This window comes from Triticum urartu, chromosome 7A (genome assembly GCF_056163025.1).
Source record: "Triticum urartu cultivar PI428250 chromosome 7A, HENAU_Tu73, whole genome shotgun sequence".
NCBI classification, from domain to species: Eukaryota; Viridiplantae; Streptophyta; class Magnoliopsida; order Poales; family Poaceae; genus Triticum; species Triticum urartu.
In genome coordinates, this window is record NC_141879.1 from 456,019,409 (window position 1) to 456,033,795 (window position 14,387).

General features: G+C 49.9%; 1 pseudogene; it reads right to left on the bottom strand.

Moving 5' to 3' along the window:
* Nucleotides 1–3,360: 3,360 nt before the first annotated feature.
* On the bottom strand, nucleotides 3,361–4,285 carry LOC125518909 (BTB/POZ and MATH domain-containing protein 2-like; annotated as a pseudogene).
* Nucleotides 4,286–14,387: the final 10,102 nt, after the last annotated feature.

Genomic DNA, 14,387 nt, shown 5'->3' on the forward strand with positions numbered 1-14,387 from the left:
TCCTTTACTACAAAAAGGATTGGGCCATCTTGCTGCACCCTATTTACTTTTATTACTTGTTACCCGTTACAAATTACCTTATCACAAAACTATTTGTTACCTATAATTTCAGTGCTTGCAGAGAACACCTTACTGAAAACTGATTATCATTTCCTTCTGCTCCTCGTTGGGTTCGACGCTCTTACTTATCGAAAGGACTACGATAGATCCCCTATACTTGTGGGTCATCACTACACTATCAATGGGCATGAATACAGAAAGGGGTACTATCTTACAGATGATATCTACCCTTCTTGGTGCACATTTGTCAAGAGCATCAAAGACCCCAAAACTAGGAAACAATGTGAATTTGCAAGGGTACAATAGGCTGTCCGAAAAGATATTGGAAGAGAATTCGGGGTTTTGCAATTTAGGTTTGCCATTGTTCGTGGTCCTGCTCATTTTTGGAACAAACGATCCTTGAAAAACATCATGACATGTTGTGTTATTATTCACAATATGATTCTTGAAGATGAGAGAGGCATGAACATCGAGTTCTTCTACGATAATGTGGGTAGCCGTGTCAAACCAACTAGAAACCAACTTCAGACCTATTGGGAGAATGAAAATGCAAACACCCACTTTCAGCTTCAGGAGGATCTCATTGAGCACCGTTGGCAAAGGGCTGGGCAGTAACACATTCCATTTTTGCATTCATTTCATTTAATTCATATGTTATTTGGGACAAGTTTTGTATTGAATTATTTAGTTTGCTTCGGTGATTTCAATAATTATTCTAATATTTGACATTTTATCTTATATTGGATTAACAATTCTGAATATGTGGTATATGTGTCAAATTCAGATAAAAACTCATCTGTTTTGCGGGTGCGCCGGCCGAGCAGACCCCGCATAGCGGAACTGTAAAGAGAAACTGTAAACAGTTCCGCTATGCGGGGTCTGCTCGGCTGGCAGCCGCGCCAGCCCGCAAAACTGTTTTTCCGCGAACTATAAGCGAGTTTTGCGGGTCGGGGTTATACGGGTCTGCTAGAGATGCTCTCACATTTGTGAGATCGACCGTGAACTAAATCCACTGCTCCCAAAGTTGCGAATCAGAGCAAATGGCCAAAGACGACTTTTTATGCGCCGGCACCGAAAAACCGCCCCAGTCGCGCCCCCGAGACGCCGAAATCCGCCGGCTCGGCCCGTTTTTGGGTCCGGCGATCGCAGGCCGAACCCGGCGCACTGGGGGTCTCTCCGGGGCTCCGACGCAAGGGAAAAACACACCTGGCCCACACGGTCAGGCGAAAAAGTCAAGCCAAACCGTCCAGATTCGCCTCCCACCCCCCGCGCGCTCGGCTACCACCCTGCCGATCCCGGCGCCGCCCACCGCCCACCACCGCTAGATAGGCCATTCCCCGCCAGAAAAAGAGAAGAGGTTTCGCCGCGGCAGCCTCTCCATCATCTTCCGGGCGATTTTTCCGGTGTTCCGGTCATGCAGGGGCAGTGTACCGGTAGGTGTGCGCCCACCACGCCCGCAAGGTGTTCAGCGATTTGCCTACTCGGCAATGGACTCGTACAACGAGGAGGCGCTCGCCGTGCTGATGGAGGAGTAAGCCAATGCCTACGTCCAGGAAGAGGAACATCTCATGGTCCTCGCCGGCCTGCTCGCGAGCAATGAAAAGCCGCATAGAGATGGCTCGGCACCGGGGCGGATGAAAGCAAAGAACCGGCATCGTCTGGAAGGCTACTGCATGCTCTACTCCTACTACTTCGCCGACGCTCCACTGCACGGCGACAAAGTATTTCGGCGCTGTTATCGGATGAGCCGAAAGCTTTTCCTCAGGATTGTGAATTCCATCCGGGAGTTCAACAGCTACTTCAAGTGCAAGAAGGATTGCACCGGCAAACTTGGACTCAATCTAGAAGTGCACGACAATGATGAGGATGCTTGCATATGGAGCTCCTGGTGATTCACTCGACGACTATGGGCATGGCCGAGTCCACCACCATTGAGTGTTTCTACAAGTTCTGCAGGGCAGTGGTGGCAGTGTTTGGACTGCAATACTTGCGAACACCCAATGCGGAAGACACTGCTCGGATCCTAGCACAGAATACAACAAGAGGATTTTCCTGGGATGCTTGAAAGCATCGACGGCATGCATTGGAAATGGAAGAACTGCCCATTTGCTTGGCATGGGGTGTACAAAGCCACCAAAGGCGGTTGCAGTGTGGTACTTGAGGCAGTGGCCACACAGGACCTCTGGATTTGGCACTCCTTCTTTGGTATGCCAGGAACTCACAATGACATCAACGTGCTGCAGTGCTCCCCTGTCTTTGCCAAGCTTGTTGAAGGTCATTCTCCTCCGATGAACTTCGAGGTCAATGGGCGGCACTACATCAAGGGGTACTACCTAGCTGATGGCATTTATTCGAGATGGTCGACATTTGTGAAGACTATCTCAAACGATGTGCCAGGAGGCAAGAAGTCCCACTTTGCCAAGGTTCAGGAGGCTTGTAGGAAGGATGTCGAGCGGGCATTTTGTGTGCTCCAATCTCGACTTCTGTTGTCCGGTACCCTGCTCAGACCTGGTCAAAAAATCAAATGTGGGAGATCATGACTTGCCGTGTCATCTTGCACAATATGATCATTGAGAGCGAGCAGAAAGAGTCAGTGTTTGACACTGAACCATACTACAGGCAGGGTCCTCTTGCCGAAGTTGATCACCAGCTACCGGCAACCTAGACTGCCTACCTCAATATGCGTCAGGAGATCCGAGACCCACAGATGTATCAACAACTGCAGCAGGATCTGGTGAAGCTTCTGTGGAGGATCAAGGGCGACCCCTAGCTCGACGTGTGATGAAATATGAGTTTTTATTTGTTGGACTATATAATTTGTATTGAACTATTTGTTGTTGCACTATTTGTTGAACTATTTGATTTCTTTTGATTTTCTGTGATGAACTTTGTGATAAAAAAATATTTATGTTGAGAATTCACGCCGAACCATGCCGAATATGGGCCGATTCTCGCTGATATCGGGCCATTTTTCGCCGAAAGTGGGCCGAAAACTAGGCCGACATCGGCGCGTGGGGGGACGGCTGGGTGCCCAACCACCCCCAGAGTCGATTATACCGCCGGCTCGCCCCCAGGCGGCGATTTTTACGCCTCCTGGGGGGGCATGGGCAACATATCACTAACAGTTTCAACCAAAAGACAAAAGAGACATCGTGAGACTTTTTTTGGGGGGCAGAGACACTTAGGGCCTGGATAAGCATAATACTCTACTGGTGGAATTACGATCACCAATACAAGTGGTTTTGTTGACAGAAGTACTGATAACACATCTGCTGACTGAACTTGCTTCTCCTCCGAAGCTTACACATGTTCTAAAAGGAACGTTTGGGGGGGACGAGTATTCTTCTCCCACAAGTCTGCTAATGGAGAGGGAGAAACCAACTTTATTGACTCGTATTCGGCTTGCCACAACAGCATCGATTCTCTCTGAAGGAACCAAAAAGTCAACACATGCTTCTTTGAGCTTCTGGCAGTCGTATCGATCAGCTAGACGCAGTACAACATCCACATTATTGACATCAAGGTTCAGACACAAGATGCGTTCACACATAAGCTTCAACCTATCTAGACCATATTGATCCGCTGCTACAAATAGATGCTGGATCACGGCATTTCTTTCAGATCTGTCAAGATCATCCATTGTAGGCAAAGAATCAGTGTAAACGAAATGGAGCAGAGCCTCGAAAACCACTGGTTCCATGCGATCAACGGTTATGTGCCGCATCTTGTTCTCCTTCATGGGTTCACTTAGCTGCGCTTTGAAAACTGGCGACCTGGCAGAGAGCACTGCCCTGTGGGCAGGAAACATTTCTCCTCTAACTTCGAAGGTCACATCTGCTCTGGACTTATCCTTCAGCATCTTGCCAAAATGCTCTAATGCATTTGGGGGAGGGACTTCAATTTCGTAGGATTCTTTGTTTTCAGACACCCTTAGTTCGTGTATCACAGTAATGACACACTCAATAACAAGGCGGTTATCTCGGATATACCCTGAATCTTTCAAAGCACGTTTACTGATAAACTTTTCACGCCCCCAGGAAGCCTCTTCGAAGCTACTAGACCTGAACTGATTCGGCACCCTGTTCTCTGCACATATTGTACACGCATCTCCAGTGACTTGGTTGATCAGTCTCAGGTCTACGAATGCCAAAGCCTCCACATACTTGCTCATCAACTCCAGATAAACGGATATGTACTCCTCCCGACCATCCGACCATCCGACCATTGGGCTTGGGGGGACTACACTAGAATCTGGGCCTGTGATAGAAAAATAGAAAAAATGGATCTGAACCATCCGACCAACTCCACCGCGTGATCCGACGTCCAATTTGACGGGATTTTGTCCCTTTGGGGTGTGTTTGGTTTCGGAACCAAATGGAATGTCATGGAACCGTTCCATTTCTAAGGAACGGAATGATTCCATCTCAGTGTTTAGCTAGAAGAGAATAAAATAGGATGGAATGGTTCCCAGGGACAGAACGCTAATGAATCTGAAGTCTGAACCAACAACCGCGCAGTTTATCTGAACTTGCTGCTGCCTACAATGCCAACACCATCCTTGAGCAAGCAGCCAAGCACCGGCCGCCAAAGCACGGTAACCATGCTAGTTGAAGAGGAGGACGTCGGGAGGCTGGAGCTCGCCTCGGGCTTCCTCCCACCCCCATCCATCCTGTCTCTCACGCCGACGCTGGGCGGATCCTGCGTCCTTGTACGCCGCCATGCCGGCCCGCTGGATGCGACGCCCCCCGCAGCTAGCGGTTCCTGAGTCCTGACGCCGCACGACCATAGCTCCTAGCGGCGCGTGCTCAAGCGCGGCGCCCGGCTGGATGCGACGCTTCCGACGTCGCACCACCGCGACTCCCGGTGACGCGTGCTCAAGCGCGACGGCCAGCTGGCTGCGGCGCTCCCGACGCCGCACGACCGTGTCTCCCAGCGACGCGTGCTCAAGTGCGACGGCCGGTTGGATGGGACGCGCCCGGCAGCTCATGCTGGATGCCCCGTGGTTATTGGTGGCTGCGGCTCCTTGCTGCTGTAGCGGGGGAGGAAGGAGGTCGTGGGAGTGGGCGGTTCCACGTGGTCCACTCGATTTCAAGGTACCGCTTGGAACGGCATAAACAGCGAATATGCCATTCCCTGGAATCGAGTGGTTCTGGTTCCTTTGACAATCCAAACGCAGGAATGGGGTCTGGGAACGGAACCGACCCGTGCCGTTCCACTCAGTGACAGAAACCAAACACACCCTTGGGGCGGCGATGCGATCGCCCATGTCCGCGTTTGTCCATTGGGTTGTGGGTGCGCCCAGCGCGCGGCCGCACCCCAAATCATGTCCGGGGTGGACGTGATTAAAAAACAAAAAACTTAAATAAAATGCCTAAAAAGTAAATAAATGCACTTAAAAAAATTTAAAAAATATATAAAGGTCACAGCCACAAAACGGCCCCAGTTTCACGCCGCACTTAAATGGCCCAGTTTCATAATTAACATAAAAATAAAATAGCAAAAAGCCGCCCACGCGCTGCTGCCGCGCCCGTCCATGCCCTGGCCGTCGCCGTCTTCAGTGGCCGTCGGTGTCGTCATCGTCGCTGCAGAGGTCGACGTAGTCCGGCGGCGTCTAGAGATGTGCCGGCAGTCCGCGGTGCACGGGGGCGGTGGGCTGGAAGGTGGCCGGTGCCTGCACCACCTCCTCTCGAGGCGAGGCGTCGCGCTCCGGCGCCCGCGGCGGCGTGGGGCACCAGTTGCCCCCCACGGCGGCCGCCATCTGCTCCGCTGTGCACGACCAGGTCCACCCCTGGCCCACCAGGCCCAGCTGGAAGGCGGCCACCAGCGGCTCCTCCATCACCTCCTCCTTCGGCTCGGGGATGGCGACGTCACCGGCCGCAGGGAGGGCCATCGTCTCCTCGAGGCCTGGCCATTGGCGCTCATCGTGCGTGTGCATGGAGTCGTCCATGACATGCGCCATGATCCGGGCCTCCTCCTCCGCTGTCATGCGAGGTGGTGGAGGTGGCGATGGGGAAGGCAACGGCATGGGCATCAGGCCGCTCACCCGCGCACCTCTCGACGTGCCTGCCGCGGCCCCGCCACCGTGCCGGCGAAGTACGACGCGCGTCGCACGTCGTGCTCGTCCTGGAGCTAAGTGTCCCACAGGACGGAGTCGGGGGCGTACCTCTCATCATGGAATAGATCGTCGGGGAGGAGGCGGCGGCGGCGCTCGATCTCATCGCGCCTGGCTCGACCGCTCGCTAGCACCGGCGGGACGGGGACCCGGTCCGCGGAGAGGTACCAGTTGTTGGGGAGATGCACGTCGCTCCATGGGACCGACGTCCTCGTCTCCCAGTACCGTCTGATCTGAATCTCCAGCAGCAGTCAGTTGTTCGCATCCTTTCTCTCTCTCTCAGGCTCCAGGTCAGCTCGTGTGCTCCTCCCACCTCGTCGGCGGCAAGCCGGTTGCCAGCTCCTCCCCGACCGGTTATGCGACGTCGTGCGAACCTACAAATCTTCAACATGGTGATTCATTTTCCTGGTAAATACTCCGATTTTTACTTTCAAGTAAATTTATTCATCTCTATAGTTCTATTTTCCTTTACTTGTTCATATCAAACCTGCTCTTGTGTAAATGATACATTTTAGTAACTTCGATTTGAAGGTGTGTTTCTACTGTCCTTGGTGGTTTGGTACTCTAATTTGCAACTTTTGTTTCATTGATAAGTACTTTGGAGAACCAAGCTGGGAGGTTGAGGATGATTGGATAATCATAGGGCCTTGAAGTTTAGGACAATCACTAAAAACCTTAGTATCTGTAGTACGGATACATGGTCAATAGCTTGACAAGCTGTAAAGAAAGTAATTCATTTTACTAGGCAAACAAATTGAAATGGCCCCATTTGTCAGCATATCGCAATTTTGATTCATGTTACTTCGGATTTTTCCACTAATAGAATGATCTTATCTTTAAGATGAAAACTATGAAGCTCTCTTTAAATCTTTGATATGTAGATCAGGTAGGTACTACTTTGGTATATGCATATACAGAAGCCGCCTCAGATTATGAGGAAAACAGAATCACTAGCAATGTTGCAAAGGGAGGTACCATGAAACAACCACGAAGGTTTTTACTTGTCCCAAGCACCTTTAGATGTGCAACCACAGCAACATGATCGGTGGCATTAAGCAGGCCAGCAAGCAAGAATAGTATTCCCAGTTCCAACAATAACCACGACAAATACACTGGCTATCAAAGTATTAAAGCCGATAATATACATCCATTTTAATTGTAATCTGAGGCACCTTGAGTGGAGTGCCAAGTAAAAATGTCGGCATTAGCACACCAGGACCAGCACTATCAGGAAAGAACATTGGTGTAAGGAAGTAAGGAATACGCTGATGTACCTATGATTCTGATAATCCCTTGTCTGATGTTTTTTGCAAAAAATTGTTTGCAGCAGTGCAATTGATCAATAGTTCTCAAAATCAAGATTTCAGCGATTCTACCTTATTTGCAGAGATTAATTCCCCAATGCTTCTCATTGATGATTCCAGTACACCGAAAAAGAAACAATCGTTCTCTCAAGTGGTACACACACTTTTGAATATTATGCAATATAATTTCTTACCTTTTTCCATGTTAAAGTCCATGATTCAGTCATGTGTGATAGGACAGTATACAACCTTATCATGTGTCATGTCTATTGCCGGCCATAGGTGCCGAACTAGTACGAGATAAAGTAAACAACTGAGAGATTTCCATGTCCATGGTTAAAACTATAAGGTCCCTGTTGTTTTCTATCGCTGGTCACAACCTGTAATACTCGCTAGATAGGCATTACATGTGGTGAATACCGAATAGTAATTGAATTTAGGTTGGTTGAAAGTATATGTTTTGGTTGTGATAGAAAATGAGATCTCATAAGTGCATAACATGTATTTTTTACTAAATAATTTTTACTGCTAACCATTCTGGCCCAGCACAGAGAAAAGATTGGTTATGGAGAGAGAGTTGCAGTGGCCGTGGTTGGGTGGGTGTGATCGTTGGTATGACGAAACAAAGATCACCTGCAGTGCACCATAGTAAGTAGCAAATCGTACCCATGGCTGGCGCAACGGCGTGGAGCAGGCTGCAGGGTCGGGGTGGTGCTGTGACGTGTGCATCACAACAGAAGAAGCTTGATGAGCAAAAAGTACTAGAACTGGAGGCAAAGGCTGGAGGCAAGCTAGCAAAGTTGATGCAGTTTTTTAATGGCAACGCTTCTTGAGCTGTGATTAGTTTAGTCATTCATACTTAGTCTTACCCATGATGTACGCAAAATTATCCTCTCAAGCAATGTAATATGTATGTCTGTCTATTTTGTTGTGTCCTGTCTGGAGTCGTGCAGTTCAGAATGTATGTTTGCTTGAAGTGGAGTATTAAGGACCATATACTCAAATATTTGTGGTGAGGTTCACTTACTCGTTAGTGACTAACATGTTTGGACTTCTTCTAAAAAAACATGTTTGGATTTCTTGTATGATTTGTGATGTAGCACAAGCTGCTAGCGAAATCAAATATACTGCAGATTTCATGCAATAGATTTTATATAAAACTAAGGGAGGAGGCATCAATGAGGTGAAGATTTGAAAATAATTGCTTTTACTAAGGACAGAATGATTTGATGTGAGAAACTTGAGGTGGTTACTTCAAAACTCCTATTTTATATCTAAGTGTTCGTAGGGGGGTTTTCATAAAAAGTATTGTAAGAGGTCTGGGTTCCCTCCAGTACAATATGTACCATGCATGTTCAATCCAATGGTCTAGATCCGTTTTTCTATTTTTCTATCACAAGCCCAGATTCTATTGTAGTTGTCCCCGTGTGGGGGTGGGAGGAATGATTCGGTCCCCGTGTGGGGATGGGGGGAATGATTCGGTCCTTCGTCCAACCTTTTAATTTTGCCTATTGCATTTTACACATTTACCCTTGCCCTTTTTTTATGTGGAACACCATGCATTCCATTAACTAGCCATTAACATCCATTAGTAAGCCACACAAGCTGGCTTCCGGTCAGTGCCCTAGCACCATGGCTAGCAAGTTTGTGAACAGGAACATTACATTCACGTGGAGTGAAATCGACCCTTACATCAATAAAACCCATCCGGATTACTTCGGGGGTTAATTTCTTTTTTTAGGGGAAACTCTGGGGTCACATTCTCTAGATGAAAGATGAGTTCGGACAGCAGCGCATGAACCTAAAGTTGGTCTTGCGGTGTCACCTGAAAGGGCACTGATAGGCGTTGGCGTGTTAAAACGCTTGATAGTCGCACGATCTTCTTTCCTCCCCACTCGTTCTTCCTCATCGTGATGACTCCTCTCAGAGAAAAACAGTTGACATCGCACTCTCCATGGACGAGCACACGACCGACCTCGAAGCACCACTCCGCGTGCTCACCCGTCGCCGCCCTCGTCGCCGTCGTCTCCTGAATTTCTCCCACGGATCCACACATGCAGCAAGCTTTCACCCTCGTTGGTTGCAACTCCCTCACTGGCGATGGTCGCGGCTCCGGCAATTCGGTCACCGGTTGCAGCAAAAAATAGATGCCACCCCACGTTGCCCCAGCACCACTCCCATCGGGCTGCAGCAAAACAAAATGCCAGTCCCAGCTTCTGCCATTGCTGGATGCAGCTCCACCAACATCGGGTTGCAGCTCTGCTGGATCCAGCTCTTGTTGCCCTAGGTTGCAGCTCGACGTCAGCCATCGCCGCTAGCATGCAGCTCCTGTCCGTCGGTTGCAACTCCCACCACCCATTGAAGATTTCTATTGCATGGTTGTAGCAAAGACTAGTCGCTGGTGGTAGCATCCTCAACCACGGGTCGACTGATCGTAGTAAAAAGTTGGATGCATCATTCTGAACCACCGGTTCCAGCACCCCTCGCCATTGGATGCAACATTTGCGACCACCGCATCCCAGCATAGCGCAACCAGCAGCGGAGCACATGGTGATGCGATTGCAGTCTCTCCATCACTATGCATCTCGCCGTCTTCATCATTTGCTCGCAACATCGCTTAAAAATGGATTCCATGGCGCGAGAGGTAGGGGATGCACAGAGAAAGAAAAGAGAAGACAGAGGTTCGAGCATGCAATGTGTGGCTGAAAAGTAGGGGAGGAAGGGATGGGACATGGGGTTTTGGATAAGAAGTGGGGCCGCCGAGAAATGTGTGCACGCTTGATCGGGGGCGATCTAAAGAAAACGATCCGACGCGTAGTGTGTGTGGCGCGATGTTTCCGTCGGCACGCCGCACACAAGCGTTTCCCTCCTGAAAAAGCCTAAAAAAATCGAAAATGAACAATCAATTTCATTACTCCCTTCCTTCATATCGGTGCATTAGTCATCTACAGTTGTGCGCCCCAAACCGGCCCCAAACGCATGGGCGGCCCGCCCGGTCACGAAATTTTGACCCAGACGGGCTTCTTAAATAGGCCTCAAATGCCTGGGATGATTGGCACCCCTTATATCCAGCCCAAATTTGGGCGCGCCCGGGCGCGTCCACCACGTCGGACCTACAGGCCGACCCCATCGCAACTCCATCGATAAGTCGTGCCCGATGGCTCGAGCGTTCGCCCTACGACGGGAACATTTTGCAGGACCACGGGCCGCGGCAAGTGCATCGGATCTTCCGCCCAATTATGTGAAGAAACATTGTTGCAGAAGGGGACCGCGACAAGGCAAGTTTTGTCTTTTCCCGACAAGCCTCACCGCGTGTCGCAATACGTCACGACCACAATGTGTGTGGGTCAAAGACCGATCTCCACGTGCAAGGCTTTAGCGCAAAGGAGGGGGTTTGCGTCTCCGCGACAGCAACCATCGTGAATTAAAGAAAAGATAAGTTGTGAAACCTTTTTGGTTTCGAAATCTTGTTTATTCTTTGCGACGCCTTTAGTTTAAGCCCTGGTACTCGTATGGAGAACCCGCAACGTGAAGGGACTCTTCCGTGATCGCTTGCGCCCTTGTCTGCTTCGAGTCCGCTCAATAGTTCGGGCGGCTGCATCGAAAACATCGAAGGGAAACTTGCCGATGGCACATATGCTTGCAGGCTGCTAGGGGTTGGCCTCCGAAGCACCGCGGCTAGTGTCAGCCTCGGCGAGCTCCCATCATGCGTGGGGTGCACAATCATATGAGAACAACGAGCAAAATAAACTAAAAGCATAGCATCAGTTCATACACCTACTTAAAATTTCTATTACATCCCAAGAATAGCGAAGACCTAACATAAGGTCGAATATGTTCTTGTGATCAGCAGAGTTCATACGATGACAAGCTTAATTGGTGTGGCCGCCCTGAACCCTAGGGACCTGGAGAACCTTGTCATAGACGAGGGCGACGATCTTGTCGGTGAAGGAAGTGTCTGTGTTCGGTGGCAACTTCTTGAAGGACTTGTAGACATCGAGCCCTGGATTGTGGCAAACTAGACTGACTAGCGCGGTGTGGAGCATGTCGTGGGCGAACTTCCGGGACTCGTTGGCAAAAGCTGCATCCCTATTTTCGTGATACATCTTTAACGCTTCGATCAAGACATTGAAGAACTTGGACAATTTGGCGCTGGCAACCTCATGCTCTGAAGTAGGGAAACACCAGCTCTTCATCTCCATGACTGCAAGCTGGGAGGAGATGCGCTCGGCTGTATAGACCAACTCCTCTGTACAAAGGGAGTACATCTTCTGCAGTTTGTCCAATGCATCTTAAGCATCCTTTCGGAGGGTTTCTGCAGCAGTGAGCTTCTCTGACAAAGTCTTCTCCCGCTCCTTGTACAATTTGAGGTTCTGATCTTGCCCATCAAGTTTGGATTTCAGATATTGGAATACACCATTAGCAGTGGCCGGTTCCTGGCTCTTGGACGAGAGCTGTGTCTGCAGCTCCCCCAAGGCGTTGACTACTTTCTGCGCCTCAACCTTGAGAGCCTCAATGTCCTTGCCACTGGTGGCTAGTTCCTCCTTCAGCTTGCCGACCCGAGCCTCCGTTTCTACCTTGGCGGTCGTAGCGGCTGCAGCCTCGTCATAGGCCTCTTTGAGCTTGGCAGTCGTAGCGGCTGCAACCTCGTCATAGGCCTCTTTGAGCTTGGCGGCATGATTCAAAGTTTGTGCCTCCAAGGCCTTCTGGTGATCATCCTCCAACTTTTGGGTTTGCTGCCTCACAAGTTCCTAAATATCATTATCCTTGCTACGAAGAGTGGCAGCCATAGCCTGTTCTTGAATGGAAAGATCTTTGGCTTTGGCGTTGAGCTGCGCCTCGCGCACCGTCAGCCTGCCATCGCGAGCTCTTGTTTTCTCTGCAGCAGCTGCCATTTTCTCTTCCTGGCTCCTGAGTTCGCGTGATCGGTTGTTGTACCATGTACACAACTTTTCTGCCTTCTACTTCAGTTGACGGTCAGCCATGTCATGGGCCCTGCGTTCTTCCTCGATCTGCTTCCATCTCTTGCCATACCTTTCCTAGGTATCTTTGAACCCGACAACCAAAGTCTGCGCTAATGCGTAATCCTCTAGCTCATTGGCAATGTCTTCTGCATCAGTGGACCTCTGAGCCAAGGGGAGCAGGATTCATGCAATTTCCTCCTCAAAGTTCAGTCCTGCGGTGGTGGACGAGCTGGGGGCTCCAAGATGGGACTAGAAAGGCACCATGTCTGTGCTCGTGGGCAGGATCGGAGGGGCCACCGACACTAGCGGCTCGACAAGTATGGGATGCAGGTCTGTGGTTTGCGCTGCGTCCACGTCCATCTTGGTGGGTTCAGATCGGTTGACGGGGACCTCCTCCATCGCCACGTCTGCTTCCTGGATATTACCATTAGTGCGGTTGGGGTTTTCCGCGGTAGCAATTTTAGTGGCCTCTTCGGTAGCGGCTTTGGCAATCCCGGCAACCTCCACAAGCTCATCCCCTTCTACGAGAAGGGTTGGGGCTGGAAAGCCGAGACAAGATAAAACAAAAGGATTGAGGTCTCAGTTACTGATAAAAACAAAGGAAAAAGATTCTTGTAGAAGCAACTTTGCGACAAGAGGATTACCTGGCTGTACTTGTTGGGTGGGGGTGTCCCCACCCCCGGCAACTTCCGTTGTCGGCACATGGCCCTTGGCGATTTCCGTCATTGGAGAAGAGCCGATGTGAGCAATGTCGTTGGTGGAGGCCCTTGCCGGAGAAGTACTCCCAAGAATGGTGGTTGACGGGGGACCCTTGGCAGGATCTACTTCTTGGTCCTTTTTGGCTTGGTGCTCCCCTCCGGCCTCCTTACCCTCACGAGAAGAACGTTCCATGACAATTGAATCAGCCAGCTGAGGCGGGGGCACGTCCATGCGCAGGGGCTGGTCTGGGGGCTGGAGACCATGGGGTCGTCCACCAGTGCCACCTGCCCAACCCCTGACGACGAGCCACGCGCCGCCGATGCCTTGGCCCGCTTCACCCGCTGTGTGAGTGTCTCTTCCTCCTTGATACAACAAGAGGCTAGATCAGAATCAACAAGTAAAACAAATTGAGACATGGCGAAGTAAGGAATTTCTTACTCTTCATTGGATTCGATGAGCATGTCCATCTTATACTGGGATGGCAGTGGAGACTCCCTGGCCCTCTTGATGGTTGGTGGTAGTGACCTTGCGGGGGCAGAACCTCGTCGTCCTCGGGAAGTTCTTCCCGGTAAGATGGAGGCTTGAGCTTGACCAGCTGAGAGGATTGCTGACGTATTGTCTTTTGCTTCCCGGTCTTGGAGGTGGACTTCCTTGCCGCGGAGGTGGATCATGGCTGTGGAGTGCTCGCACTTGATGAGCCACAAGTATAGGGGATCAATTGTACATCTTTTCAATAAGTAAGAGTGTCGAACCCAATGAGGAGTAGAAGGAAATGACAAGTAGTTTCCGGTAAGGTATTGTCTGCAAGTGCTGAAATTGTAAGTAGCGGAGTAATTTGATAACAAGATAATTTGTAACGAGCAAGTAACGATAATAGTAACAAAAGTACAGCAAGGTATCCCAATCCTTATGAGGCAAAGGACAGGCCAAAACGGTCTCATATGATAAGCAAAGCGTTCTTGAGGGTACACGGGAATTTCATCTAGTCACTTTCATCATGTTGGTTCGATTTGTGTTCGCTACTTTGATAATTCGGTATGTGGGTGGACCAGTGCTTAGGTGTCGTTCTTACTTGAAAAAACCTCCAACTTATGATTAACCCTCCCGCAAGCATACGCAACTACGAGAAAAGTATTAAGAATAAATACTAACCATAGCATTAAACTTTTGGATCCAATCGGTCCCTTACGGATTAGCGCATAAACTGGGGTTTAAGCTTGTGTCACTCTCGCAACCCACCATCTAATT